Source organism: Lycorma delicatula, chromosome 4, assembly GCF_047948215.1.
Source record: "Lycorma delicatula isolate Av1 chromosome 4, ASM4794821v1, whole genome shotgun sequence".
Classification (NCBI taxonomy): Eukaryota; Metazoa; Arthropoda; class Insecta; order Hemiptera; family Fulgoridae; genus Lycorma; species Lycorma delicatula.
This window is the reverse complement of record NC_134458.1, coordinates 3,627,733-3,643,566: the sequence shown is the minus strand read 5'-3', so window position 1 is coordinate 3,643,566 and position 15,834 is coordinate 3,627,733. Positions and strand designations below refer to the sequence as shown.

At 41.1% G+C, this 15,834-nt stretch overlaps 1 protein-coding gene across 1 annotated transcript in view; it reads left to right on the top strand.

Moving 5' to 3' along the window:
• The window catches only part of FASN3 (Fatty acid synthase 3), a 280,712-nt gene that overhangs the window by 29,928 nt on the left and 234,950 nt on the right, over nucleotides 1–15,834 (top strand). The window lies entirely within an intron of this gene.

Sequence of the window (15,834 nt, the reverse complement as noted above, 5' to 3'; positions counted from 1 at the left end):
ACATGTGATTTACCGAGAACATTTGGATGGGAAATTTACGATCACCCACCATATAGTCCGGACTTAGCTCCTTCTGATTACCATTTTTTTGGGGAAATTGAAAGGATTTTTGAGTAGTAAGCAATTCGCAGGTGACGATGAACTTAAAAATGCTGTTAATCAGTGGCTAAATGGACTGGCGGCAGAAGAAAACGACGACGATATATTGAAGCTGGTGTATCGCTACTATAAATGTCTTAATTCTTGTAGCGATTATATAGAGAAGTAGTATAATGTATGTAGTTTAAGGGAAATAAAAAATATTTATAAAGTTTTCAGAATTTTTTTTTTTACAATTAAACGGTCCATTGGAATCCTCAGTAGCAGCTTCAAACCGAGTCACAAACAATGCTTTCTTTCTACGCTTGACCAGATATAAATTAGCATCACCACTACCTAAAACAGGCTTTCTCTTGTAACTAGTTTACTTCATCCCTTTAGTCTTCTTCATGCATTCTCATGATTTAACCACGTTCTAATTATTGTTAACATTTTCTTCCTGAGAAGTATCTAAACTAAGGCATCATACTGTTAACCTGCTTAATTTTCTTGCTAGCATCATCATTTTCTGCTTTAGCCTTTTCAATAAAACTTTATGTTATTGGCAGGAGGTAGAGGCAACTGGGTCTGATTACATAAAGAGTCCAGTTTTTCTTTCAGTTGTCTATTTTGAGCATTTAGTTCCAGTATATTAGTAGTAGATATGTCGCTGATCTTTATAATCATCTGGCATATCTGTTTTTCCTAAGTTAAAGGTGAAATCAAACAACTTAGGAACTAAATCGTTACAAGTACATTTCATTTTAATGGTGACATCATGCTTTTCAAATTCAGTTGAGTTAATACTTGATAATTTAAACAGCTTTACTCGTATACTTTCTGGCAGGCGTCCTTGCTCAGCTTTAGAAATTTGTGTATTTCACCTTTAGGAATACATAAGCATTCATCAAAAATATATTTGCTTCCCTTATCAACTGTCAAAAACTCAAAATCCTCCTTGGTAATGCCCACACATTTCAATTGAAATATTGCTGCACTTGGGCCACAACATGGAAGACGCTTCTGTTTACTATAACAATCTTTAGTGCACTTATCACACTGGACAGTAGAAGTTGCCATTCTCTCAAGAAATAAAACTAACCAAACCTAACTATAACTAAATTAAATTTTTTGAGTCATTTGGCGTATCTTTTCAATTATTTTTTTTAATGGTAAAGCTCTGACCTTAGGTAAGTAGGAAAGGGGAATCGCTTCCAAGATCTGTATCAAGCCGAAGAAAATATTTGACCACATGGTCATCTAATGGGATGATGTTAAAGGCGAAGAACAACCTAAAACATTCCCAACATGCTTGAAAAAAGAAATTAAGTCGGAAACTAATTTTGTCGACAGATCATCCAGAAAACGAACTTGTCATAATACATTAAAACCGCAAAAGAACACAAGATGACAAGGATGTACAGGACCCTTGCCACTTAAAAACATACAATTTATATCTAAAGAAATGTCAAATTATCAAAAATGGGGGTAGAGTCCGGCAATTACTAAAAACTCATTCTTACTGAAAATTCGTCAAAAACTTAGAAAACTAATTTCATAATATCTATCGCCTTGGTTTTCGCCTAATCCAACCGTTTTTCTATCTTTTTTCCATCCTCCTGACGGTCTCCACCTCTGATGACAGGATGTCTGAGGCCTCGGAGATGGAGTCTTCAACCATCTTTGATACCACGGAAGATGTTTATCGGATGATACCGGCTCAAGTGGAGCGGGGAGTATCTAATCCAAGTCTAAAATGTATTGCCCGTTGAAATTTTTGAGGCGGCGTTAAGTGCTTGTCTTCTCTTTTGGAGTCCTTTGTGCTTTCGGAGAACAACTTTGCTACTTGGTGAACATCCCTTTTTCGATTATCACTATCTCATCTTCCTGGATTCTCTGAACTGGGATTTCTTCTATTTAAACTTTGACCTGCGGTGCATTAAGATCTTCTGTATTTTGACTTCATTTCCCTTCACCTTATAACTAGTTGAAGGCTCATTCCTAGCTTGTAAAGAACTCTTTTGTGTGGAGATATCTGTTTTTTCTCTGTTGGTTTTGGTCTACTATCTCTAATTGGTCGACTTTTCCAATCTCTTATTGATGATAACGTTCGACCGTATTAGCTAAGACTGGCGCTAGTTCAGAGATTTCGGCTTTTGGTTTAACGGACTCTGCAGGAACCGCAGTGAACTATACATAAGACGTAACCCTTGGCGATCTGCTAAGCACAATTTTCCTAGCCTCGAAATAATTGACCTCTTGTATTGTCTTTACCTCCTGAATTGCTACTTCTTCCTTATAAATTGGGCGATTTCGAGATCTCGTAGAGTGATGCCCATGACAAGTGACACAGATAGGTGTATCCCTGCACGGATCATCCGGATGCAATGTCACCATAAACACAGATCTGCTGCTTCGTTCATTGCGCCGCTGTATGTCCGAATTTCTGACATCCAAAGCACCGTGGTGGAATTGGAAAGAAGAGATGAATTTCTCGTCTGTGAAAGCCAGACGTTATTTTTTCGGACACTTGGCTTTGTTAAACGTCAACACATGTGACGCGGAGGGTATAACTTCTCCGTTGGGTCGTGTATTCAATCATCGACATGCTACAACTCCTTGTTCATGAAGTTCTTCAACGATATTCTCTTATGTGCAGTTCAACAAGTCCCTGAATACGACTACTCCTTTTGAGGTATTTAGCTTACCATGCGGTATAATGGCTCCAATCTGTTTGGCTTTAAGTAGCCATGACGATTTTAAATCGTTAACAGTTTCTATAAGCAGTCCAATACCATTCTTTTTTATTTCCTTTATCCGCCCTCCTATAGCTTCCGTGATACCTCGAACTATCACAAAAGGAGAAATCCCCTATTTTTCTCTTGATCACAGAATATTTTGGAATCGATGTACTGCTCTTCGATCAAAATTTAGTTCAATCCGTCTTTACTACATCGGTAAACTCGACACTCTTCCTTCGCTTCGTTTATGAAGACAAAGATCTACAGGATGAGGGTTTTAATGTGGACCCTCTGTCAGAAAATGTGTAGAAGTAGTAGTAATTCCCATTCATGAAGAAACTCCATTCAAAATGTCACAAGGTGCGAATGGTGCCTGTATCGCTCCACTCCGGAGGAGGAAAGGGGGAAAAAAGGTGCGAACGGAGAGGCAATTGGGTGTTCCCCCGGATCATTGATCCTGCCTGGGTTTTCCCAGTCACCCACCTCCCACAGATTTAACCAAGGCCGGGGAGTCAGATACTACCTGACCCACTCTACGGACATCCTAGGGCTCGCACGTAGCAGTACAGGCTCAGGTACCCTTATCCATGAAACAGTCCCTGCCAGTGGCCGAAGTGATTGACTCACGTTGAACGGCGAAAGACCTAAGCAGCGCAAGCTCACATCAGCTCATCCCCAACCTAGTTTCCACTACCGGGTGGAGGATAAGCACCCTCCGTACGCACTCCGTCCAACGTCGGCAAAAAACAGATCACAGTTTCTTTGAAATGTCCAAAATGTGGGAAGGGAATCTTCCCACATTCTGCCCTCCGTAGAATCTACGGACGGCAGAATCGTCTCCGTTGTAAGATGTGTGAAGAAGTATACCATGCTTTTTCCGCAGGAGTGAAGAATGAAGAACTCATTCTTCTCCTCTTCGACGGCGAGGGTAACTCGAGGTACAAGTGTGAGACTTACTCGAAGAAGCCAAAGGATGATGGTACCCCTATATTGGGAAGAATGACAGTGCGAAATTCATCGCCAAAAAAGAATAGAACCAACATGACGAATGGAAGTCCAACGATGATGTAAAGTGCGAAATAAAGACGAAATGCAACTGCTAGGAAATATTACCTTTGCTAATGAGCAGTAAAGATAATTTTAACGATATGATTGGACAATTGGTGAATACTATTGTCTCAATGAAGACTATTATTGAGAATCTTCAAGAGGACAATCAGATTCTAAAAGACCAGGTGGCTGAGTTGTTGACGATTGCCACAACCACCGTTGAAAACAATTTGAAAGTGGTGGAGCCTGCTTCAGGCAGTGCTGGGCGAGCAGGAAAACATAAGCCCGAGTGCAAATTCCCACCTATGACTTAGGTGAAGAGATTCAACAAAACCAGTCTAAAGGTGGAATTACAGAAATCCCAACCATCTCTGAGATTGAAAATAAGGTGGGAGATGTCAATGATAACAATAAATTATGTTTTTCAAGCCACAGCTTGGACCAAGGTGGTCAGCTGAAAATCCAAAAATAAAGCACCCATGAAGTCGCAGGATCAGCCGACTAAAGGGAAAAGTAACAATAAGAAGAAAAAACGTTATTATTGGAGAGTGCTAAGAACATGCATTTGGTGAGGCCAAGTAAGAGGACCCTTTTTGTCACGAGGTTTGAGGAAAATATCAAAAGTGAAGAGATTGAAAACCTATTAAGGCAGCAGCTAAAATTGATTGACCTGCACTAAATTACGTAAAAGGCGTACTGGTTACAGTTAATTCCATGTGCTGGTTCCGGCGAAAGAATATGAGAAAGTAGCATCCCCTGATGTTTGGCCGAGAGGAATGTTTGTTCTGCCGTACTATGGAAAGTTGGCTCCAGAAAGTTTGTATAAGAAAACAGTAAAAGTGGAAGTTTTCACTTCCACTTTTACTGTTTCCACGGGGTTTCATTCTTCTTACTTTCGTAAGAAGAATGAAACCCCGTATAATGGGCTCTAAAATGATGAAATTTTTTTATCAGAATGCGCAGGATCTTCGTACTAAGCAAGAAGAATTTTTTGCTTCAGTTGCTGGATCTGCATTTGGAGTAGTAGCTGCGACAAACAGTGTTTAACGATAACCCAATAACATCTGAGTATTTTCCTAGCGGCTGGAATGTATGTCGTGCGCTGAATGTAACAGGGATTACCAATAAAACATGTGGCGGTGGTTCTTTGCTGGCTATCAGAAATGGAATACAGAGCTAAAGAAAAGAGGATTTGAAACTTGCAGCAGAATGTGTTTCGGTTGAGGTGAAATCAAAGGATGATAGTAATTTATTACTGAGTAACCCACCCAGATATAATTAATAACCATTTTCAGTCAATAAGAGAGGCAGTATCCAACTTAAAGTGCCGAGTAGTTATGATGTGTGATTTCAATATACCTAAAGATGTGGTAACGCTCCGTTCTATGTTCGAAATAAGACGTCGATAATATTTGATTTTATGGACCTGAATCTGTGCCAATATAAAGATATTGAACCAAGAAGGGGGAAAATCGATACTTGATTAGTACTGTCAAACTTTGTAGTGAATGGTGATGCGCTTGTACATTGCTTTGTTGGACACTGGCGATGCGCTTGTAGAAGTTGAGCGCTCTGTACGATCCACTCGTGGGCACTGTAGAATTCGAAGAAGCTGTTACCGATTATGTAAGAGAAGGTCTGGATTATAGAAAAGGCGATTTTTATTGATTTTACTAGGAGGCTGTTAGGTATGCTGACTGGACGACGATCTATGATGCGGAATCTGTGGACGAGGCTGCAGTTGGGTTCTCTGAGATGCTTGGTTGTATGTTAGAGGTGTGCATACCCAAAAAGAGACCGCCAACGAGCAAATATTCTCATTGGTTTTCTGCAGATCTGATACACTGTTTGAAGAACAAGAACACTGCGCATAAGAAATATAAATATAAGAAAACTTATGTAGAGTACTATGCGGTTTTTGCGGTGTTGAAAAAGAAGGCAAAGATTATATTGAACAAAGACCTTCATAGACGGGCTAACGTCTGAATTGAATACGAAGTTAAGATGAAGCCCGCTAACTTATTTAAATAGTCGAGTGTGGATGCTCATACTGAGAGGTCGTGTTATATTTAGCTCTGCGTTTAATAACTTTTGGATTGGCTTTTTGGTGAATTTTAACGGATACGTAGTGAGGAATTGTTGGTGTAAGGTTACCGGATAAGTCTTTAAAGTTTCGAGTTTTTTGGTTGACGGATTGCACTGTTTTTGGAGTGTTTTAGCGACAGTGTTATTTCTCCATATAATATAGTGTTTAACGTATAGACTAGTTGAGTGAATATTTTCTAAGTCTTTAAACACGACTCAGCAAGGCTGTGACGTCAGTGATACAGTAAGTAAACAAGGACTAGTAATGCTTTCTATACCAGTGCTTTTTCGAAGTCCTGAGGCTCATTATAAGGGAGAATCTTTATCCTTAAATAACTCCTGAACCATACCTAATCCACCCTTACCCTTTCAGATCTTCACCGATCATATTCCCCCGGACCCCCTGACCCGAAAAACCCCAACCCCCAAAAAATTCCCAAAAATCCCCAAAAACACTTTTCACGTTTCACGCCCATCCGCACCCTTCTGACCCCCTCCACCTTCCAAAATCCGACCTCAGATTTGGGGTAATACACTTTACTCCCTAAAAAGTGCCCCAAGAAAAAGCATAGTGGGTACTCAAATTATACAAAACCTCTTCCAAAACCAGAATTCAAGACCCTTTTTAGGATAAAATATACCTGACGGCCAGGAATGGACGAAAACCCTTTTAAGACTTCCAGTAGACTAGAGAGGTCACCAGTTACGGGTAATCCATCAGTTCATGGTTCAATATCATCGTTGCGGATAGCCGAAGACCCAGGTGCGACTGCTGCACCGTCGACCTCAGAAAGGATCACGCAAGTGGCTAAACGTGCCCGAGTTGCATCATCAGACGAAGAGGGAGCTATCTACTTCCTCACGCTTGTTGCTAAACTAGCGGTGCCTTCCAGTGATTTAAGTAGCTACTTAGAAAGGAGTACTAAGCGTGAAATAAAACTCCTGGATAAGGAACTTGCTTTACTGGCACACGATTTTCTGACGTATTCGAACAAACGCTTCCGCAGGGGCATATACAGAAGAATCTTATGCTGGTCACTCAATCGACGCAGACAGACCCACAAAAGACATCAGAAATTGACGAGATTCTTAGGCACGACTTATTAGATACTGACTTATTAGAAACTGGACCAGCTTCCGCGTAGATGGCTGCCTGATTTTATTGTATGAACGAGTTCATAAATAGAATTATAGAGGTGAAAACGCTAGACATTATTCGCACCCGAGAAACAGGAATAGAACAGCCGGCTGCAACAAGTTATAAACCGGGTGATATCGTTAGAGGAGTCCTTTCTTTCATGGGGGAAGAAGCCGAATCTCAACAGAGATGGAGATATAGCATATATTACGATTCAGTAGGTGGTAATCGAGAAACTGCAGCAGTCATATTGAAGACAGTGAGGCGAGTGCTGGGGAAGTCGGCATCTTTATATTTATTCTCCAAGGAGGCCTGCTTGGAACATTGGTCAAATAGGTTCTGATTTACATCTTCAGGAAGAATGCCGAGCCGGCATCAGTGGTTTTCCCAAAACCTGAAAGCTCCAAATCAAGTTCAGCTTCAGCTAAGAGGTAGACTCCTCCAGTCAAAGACAGCCGCATTGTTGTAGTGCGCGTCCAGGGTAAGACATACGCAGACTTGCTGTGTACGATGAAGACGTCGGTCACTAAAGAAGAGGCGGGTGAAGTGCTCTCTGTAAGGCAGAGCAGAGGAAATTAATTACAAATTATAATTAAAGGCAAACAAACTGCGGAACAATTTACCGCTACACTTAGGGACCGAGCTAGCGAGCTGACAAGTCGACATGAGAACACGAGATGATAGGCGGGCTGTAATCCATATAAAAGACATCGATGTTGATACTACGGAAAAGGAGGTGTGCGACGCGATAGTTGATGTTATAGGCAAGAACGAAGAATTCAGGATATCGTCGTTAGGCCGACGTATGGCGATACACGCAACGTTACAATTATCACTTCGCATCGGGCGGCGCTGAAACTGGTTAATGAATGCATCAGAGTTAGGTGGCTCCACTGTCGGGCCTACACTAGAGAAGAAACAGGCAGATGTTATAGATGTTGGAGCTCTGGCCACAGAAGCGTCGAGTGTCAGGGACCCGACAGGACCGAATTATGTTATAATTGCTGAGGACCCGGACAAAAGATACGAGAATGCAGGGAACATATGAAGTGCTTGGACTGTGGAAGCACGCACCATCGCATCGGAGGTTCGACGTCCGAACAAAACAAAAATGATTATGGTCGTGTTCTCAAAAGCCAATCGTAGATCCTTCTCCCACGACTTAGTGGGACAGCTGGCGAGAAATATCGGTGCGGATATATTATTAACTGAACAGAATATATACATCGCGGTAAGAAGTGACTGGTGTGCGGACGAGTCGGGGAACGTCGCCATACACAATGTCAGCGTCAGGTTGGGGTGGCAACTGCTCCATCTAGAACAATGGATAATAGCTGTAGAAGCCCTCGTAATACGGGTGTATATTAACCCAAATTGTGATGTGTATGTTTATGAGAGATACATAGGACGTTTACAAGATGAAATCAATAGAACATGAAAAAAGATCATACTAACTGGTGATCTAAACTGCAAGGCGGTTGCGGTAGGCAGCTCGTATACAAATCGGTGAGGTGAGATTGTTGCTGATCTGATGCAGACAGCTGGGCTGTACTGCTTGAACGACTCAACGCCGACCTTCGAAGCAAGGGGCCATTCATCCGTATTCGACGATAATATTGGAGAACAGGTGGGACTATAATCAGTGTAACTGAAGGGTCCTAGAAGGTGAGACAGCCAGCGATCACCATGCCACGCTCATCGAGATAAAAGATCCCGCCTTTCGGTCAATCGATCGATTTAAACCTCAAAGACTGACGCAGCGGTAGATTTCGACCATGTGACAAACGTGTCAAGGAGGTTATGGAACGGGAGACAGCTGACACCTGAAGTCCTGCAAGACCTCATCATACAAGAAATAGCGCAAAAACCAGATGTTGACAGGAGGCTTGCATATTGGTAGTCGGATACAATCGCGCACATAAGGCAAGAACATCAGCATTCCAGGCAACGAATTCAACGACTCAGAAGAAGAGGCGGTGATGCCTATGATGTAACGTACTCGTGAGTACGTTACAAACAGAAGAACATTAAATTACGAAATAAAACGAGCCAAGGCAAATAAGTGGCGAGATTTGTATGGAGAGTTGGATGAAGACCCGTGGGGACAGGCGTATTAGATTGCAGAAAAACGGTTTGGGAGACGTTTACCCGTACACACGGGTGATCAGGCGAGGGAACAGATTGCCAAGCTCTTCCCAAGAGAAGCTGTGGGAGATGATTTAGTAGTTGAATGCGAGAGGAAACGCTTCTCTACAGAAGAGGTTGTCACGGCGATTCTTAATCTAAAAGATCGAAAGAGTTCGTGACCAAATGGTATCCTCGCATCTGTGCTGAAGGGATTGGTCAAACTGTTACCTTGGGAGATGACTGATACTGCAAATTACGGTCTAGATAACAAGGTCTTTCCAAGGTGATGGAAAGATGTACGTCTTGTCTTTCTACCAACAGAAGATTGGAGAATTACGCACTGAATACCGCCCACTAAGCTTGATAAACTAAATGGGAAAGGCGGTTGAAAGGATGCTGGCGTTTCAGCTAATGGAGGCGTAAAGAGCGGGCGTCAGCATCCACGCAAATCAATTCGGATTTTGGCGCGGACGTTCGGCTGTTCAAGTCATTGCCAAAGTCGTAAACTGAGCAGCAGAAGTACGCCAGGGCACATGGAGAACGAGATCTATGCAAATGTTTTTATTATTGGATGTCAAGATCGCGTTCGGATCCTTAACCTGGAATTCAATAAAGACGGCCCTTACGACGAAAGAAATTAGACATTACCTACGTAGGCAGATTGGGGGATACTGGAAGGACCGTTTGATAACCGCAGACGTACAGAACGAGATTGCAATTCCAGATATTTGGTGGGGTACCGTCAGGATAAGTGTTGGGCCCGCTTCTTTGGCTCTTAGTGTATGACGGAGTGCTTAGCCTGCGCCTAAGCACAGCTGACGATTAGGCCTGTGCTGACGATTAGGTCGTCTTGGTCATCGGTAAGATGGAGGGCGACTTAGAGATACGTGGCAAGTCAACTTTAGCAAATATAATTATGTGGCTGAATGAACACGGACAGTCACCGAATAAATGCGAGAGTTAACCGGCATAAACAAATGCACAACGTTAACCGGCAGAAGAAAGATAGGTCGTATTGATTTAAGGGTGGGAGACCAGCCGCTCCAGAACAAAGCAAGTGTAAAATACCTACGGGGTAAAGATTGATAAAACATGCAAATTTAGCCAGCATGTGGTTGAATGCTGTGACAAGGCAGAGAGAACCACTAAGGCCCTTAAAATACTGATTTTAAGGGCCACCGTGCATCTGTGGACAGAATGTCCACAGATGCACGCTGTTCACAACTGAAGGTTACAGGACTGTCTCTTACGAGTCAGCATGCGTGCTGGCTGCAGTTCTTCCGACAGATTTACAGATTGAGGAAAGGAGTAATTTACGGAGGCATGGATAGATCAGATGCTTAACGTAGAATGCTCAATATTTGGGGTGAAAGACGGGCAATAGGTGACAAATCGTTGTGGAATAAATGTCTCACATCAGATCTAGAGGTATGGATCAAACGTGTCCATGGTGAGGTGAATTATCAACTATCCCAGATGTTTACAGACCGCAGTATCTTTGAATATTATTTACATATAGTGGGCAGGCGCGATTCTCCGTGCTGTATTTATTGCAGCAGGGATGATACGGGAGAACATACCTTCTTTGAATGTAATGAGTGGGAAGAGTTGCGAATACGAATACAGGCGGGTATAGAGGTCCTAAGACCACCTGAACTGGTACCCGGTATGTTATTATCTGTAAATAATTGGAGGGCTTTTGACGAATTTACAACGTTATTTCTGCGCACTAAGGACGAAGAGATTCGCAGACGTGGTTTATAGTGTTAGATTAGGGAAGGGCGGACAGCCCCATTCGCGAGAGCCGGCATGCCGAGGGGTGCCGGTTCCAATGAACGGCTGGGGACTCCTGGGGCCTTAGGTTGGTGAATTAAAAAATAAAATAAAACAAAAGACCGAGACCCGGCCACAGGGTGGGAATCCGGGGGCGACATAGTCAAGCCCAGCTCCCCCTCCCCTGTGGTTATAGGCAAAAGGCGCAAATAAAAATAAAAACCCGAGGGGCTGATCTGTCATGCCAGACTTATTGCCGGTAGGTGGGAAGGCCCCCTTAGAGGTAAAAGACGCTCCCCTGGACTGAGTTTTACTTAATTGTATGTCCGGCCCATGGTAGTAGGGGGGAAAAAAACTTATTTCAATATTTCAACTCCTATTTAAAAGAATATAAATGTGTTCGCCCATTAAAACTGAACATGAGATAATAACTGATGCGAAAGAAATAGGTACAGAGTTTGATAACTTCTTTCATTCAGTTTACCAAGCAGAGACCTTGTACGCCAATTTGGAAAATTTGGAGAATTTTATGCCGCAGGGGGATATTGAGATTTTGGAAGTTAATGTGGAAGATATAGTGAAGGACATCAGTGAATTAAGGCCCTATGCTACTGCCAGTAATAATAATATTCCACCTTATATATTTAAAGGCTGATGTGAGTTGATTGCTCCAGTACTCACTCACATATATAACAATAGTTTGAGAGATGGCATTTTTCCAGAATGTTGAAAACTTGCTGTAGTTCCTCCTGTTCCTTAGAAGGGGATTTACACAGTGTATGCAATTATAGACCAGTATCGGTGCTGTGTTTCGTGTCTAAAAGTTTTGAGAAGATTGTTCACAAGCATCTATACTGAGGGGGGAGTGTCGATAGCAGACAACATGGATTTATGAAGAAAACGTCAACTACTTCTAATTTGAATCAACCGCTTTATTTTGTTACCCCTGCAGTGAAAAATAGAAAACAAGTAGATACAGTTTACTTTGATTTTCATAAGGCCTTCGATTCAGTTCCACACAACATCCTTGTAAGGAAACTTTTCAAAATTGGTATTACTGGAGAGATGTTAAAGTGGGTAAGGTATTACTTGAATGGAAGAAAATTCAAAGTTAAGGTGGCTGGAGAAGTATCAGATGAGTATGATGTTACCTCTGGTGTCCCGCAGAAATCCAATTTTGGTCTGTTGTTTTATATACTATTTATTAATGGTATAACCAGCAATATTAATCCCTTGTCTCCTGCTGGTCACTATATTAACCATTGGTAATCAATTTTTCAAATTCAAATTTCTCATGAACCATTTAACATAGAAAAAATATTTTTATATGGATTTAATCACAACGCATTGAATTATGAGAAAATGCAATAAGCATATCAGCCATGTATTGTGTAGATATTTCACCAGGGATCAAACACACAGTACTTTTTTTTTCACTGACGTCATTGTTTAAGTCCTAGTATTTTGGTATTTTTTTGTTTATTTGATTCTTATATACATTAGCGGTTTGTTATCTTTTATATAATTGCTATGCAAACATAAATTCAACAGAATAATGAGTGAACGTGACTTTTATGAAAGGAAGCAATAATTTTAAATTATTTTTTTATACCACATTTGTGCGCGTGCAACATAATCAAATATTAACAAAAATTAATTTTTGTTAAACAATATAAATTATAACTCATTGTTAGTAACATACCCTAATTTTTTCAGATATTTTGGATGAAAAACAATTCAGTAATAGCGAGATAAACAAACGTTTACCGAAATCTCGATTCGCGCGCGAAATAAAGCGGGAGGTTAAGGGTTAAGAAAATATATTGATGTTTACCAATGACATTAAGATATATGGCAATGCGAATAATGTTGCAGAGTGAAAGTTATTGCAACAGGATATTGACTGGATAAATGATGGTCAGTTGTCAGTAGAATGCCATTGATTCTCGATAAAACAGTCATAGTAACATTTTCAAGAAAGACGACTGTACATTATGGATGTAATATAGCTGGTAATAAAATCAGGAGAGAGACCAGCATACATGAACTAGGAGTGTTTTTTCATTCAAAACTGTTATTTTGTGGTCAATTCAATTTTATTTTTTCAAAGAACAGAAGAAATTTTGGGTTGCTTCGATACGTTGGAAGAAGATTTCATACAGCAGATAAAATATTAAGGCTGTATAAAATTATTGTTATACCCATACTCGAGTATTGTTCCACGATATGGAATTACAATTGGGACTATACTAGTGATAAGGTAGAAGCGGTCCAGAAAACGTTGTTATCAACCTTGTGCTATAGAGATCAGTCATACGAGGATGATTGTCAGGGTTTGAACATCTTAACCCTAGAAAAGAGAAGAGCAATTTACGATATGCTGTTTGTATATAAGGCTCTTAATAAACAAATTGATATTGACAGATCGAAAATAGGAATTCAAGTCTCAAATGTGAATGTGAGGAGAAGAGACTAGTTTGTTCACGAAGACACTGGTCGATTGAGCCCACTAGACAGATGTGTTTGAGTTTTCAACAACTTATGCAGAAGAAATGACATCGATGTATTTGGTTCAACAAGTTATGAGTTTAGAAAGAGGATGCTTGAAGAAATGCATCGAAATTGAAGAATAAAGTTGCATGGAAAACTGGATAAGCAGCAACATAATGCTGCAGCATCATTGGTTACAGGTTTTTTATTAATAGGGTTTTAGATAAAATAAGTTTTATTGTTATATCTTTCTTCTGAGAAGTTGTAATTGTTAGTTATAGATTATAGTTTTCCCCTTTCCAGAAAGGTAAGTACAGTACGTTTAAGGTTTTAATAATTGTCCTACTGCACTTACTTCCATGCTGGAGTAGGTCATTCTTGCTTTCCTATTTAGAGTAGGACTCTTTTCATGGAGGTTGGAGATGGCGGCTATAAGGAATGTGAGGAGGCCATTCAATATTAAGTAAAAAAGAAAAAAAATTAATTATTATTATTATTATTATTTTAATACTTTTCAACCGCACTTTGGGGACATCATTAAGAGACAGTGTGCCTATGGCTAGAGACTGAGAAGCAATAATAATAATAATAATAATACAAATCCTGTTTTAAATTTTACTTAGTATATATTCAAGGTTATATCAAACCTAAAAATAAAGGTTGTTTTGATGAGATTTTTGTTGTTCATTGTCTCAGTGCATAATGACCACATATTTGTCAACACTAGTTACTTTATACACTTTAATAGTGTGCAACATGAAAGATTATGCTTGTCTTAAAAAATGACGTACCCTTCTTTTACATACGGTCAGGCTAGCTTAATTATTAGTATCAAAAGGGGAAAAGAATAGTTTTTGTGTAATATGTTGGCACAAAATCTATCAAAAAATAAGTAAGATAACACAAATTCTATTTGTTGAACATGAATTTCATTGTCGTGAAATTTTTGAATTGCAATTTTTCCAAAGCTGTGGTCCCTTGCATCGAACAGTGCCTCTTAGCTGATGAAAAACAGATATGTAGTACTCTTTATTGAGAGTTTGTCCTTGAGGACCGTACTCATTATGAGCCATAGCTTGATAATAAAAAGGCTATCAGCATGACCGCCATGCTGTCATGAAAATTCATTACTAAACACTCCAGCCCATGCAACACAACTTATCCAGAAATTCTTGGCAAAACACAGGATCACCAGGCTCCTTACTCACTAGTCGTGGCTTCCTGCAATTTTTGGCTTTCTCCTGGGCTTAAAATTCCACTTACAGGAAAGAGATTTGAAGACATAAAAAAGATAAAAAATGTGACAAGAGGATTTATGATGTTCACTAAAAATGTTTATGAAAAATGCATCCAGCGATAGAAACTTTGCTGGAATAAGTGCATCGCATCAGAAGGGACCTATCTTGAAGGGGACAAGTCGCTGAACTAAATAGGTTAATTATTTTTGTTTTTATGAGCCAATGTTGGATACTTTTTGATCACCCCTCACCAGATATATGCTTAACTTAATATCGGCGGACGGTAACGGTAGCAGCTCAGATGTCAGCGGGAGCACAGTACACGTACTCGCTGGTGCAGCGTCATTCCCGTCGTGCAGATGACCGCGCAGTTCACCCACCATAGCGGCACTGCGGTCCCACCATTCTCAGGCTCCAATAAAAGAGCCTGCACGAGAGTGAATTTTAATTCATCGTCGATAATCGTCTGGAGAAGACCAAGAAGAAGAAGAAGAAGAAGACAGAAGTTCCCTGGCCGCCTCAACGTGAGACCTCCCGGCGGTTGCCAACATCCCCGCCGGAGCAGTAGGCCTGGCCGGCCCGCAAGGGAGCCACTGGACGCGAAAGTTACCTTCCCGCTTAAGCTCGCCGAGCTTCAATCGCCCTGGCCGACGGACTCAGCAGCAGGAGCCGGTCCAACGTGGGATCACTCGAGGAGAACCGCCTCGGCAGCGCCGGCGAAAGACGACCGACGCCGGCCCGACCTGCGGAGTTCTGGGGGCCCACCACTGCCACGCTGTAGTGGGGACTTAACTGCCGCTGAGGGGAAGCCCGGTCTAATTTCAATGGACGAGCCGCAACACCCCGACTACAGCCAAGTCGACTTCGCCGGAGACCAACTTCCGGACCCGACAGCTCTTCTCAGAGCTAACGCAAAAAATCGCCTTTCTCAGGTCTACCACAAGGTTATTAATTACGACCCGTCGAAGCCATTCGGCAATTATATATATACACATAAAATATAATATTATTTCAGCCTCAGTAAAGCACGGATTTAGAGAAACACTCTTACCTTTCATTTTTTTACTTCATCAAAACGCTTTCGACCCTAAGCCCACCCTCAGTGATATCTTTT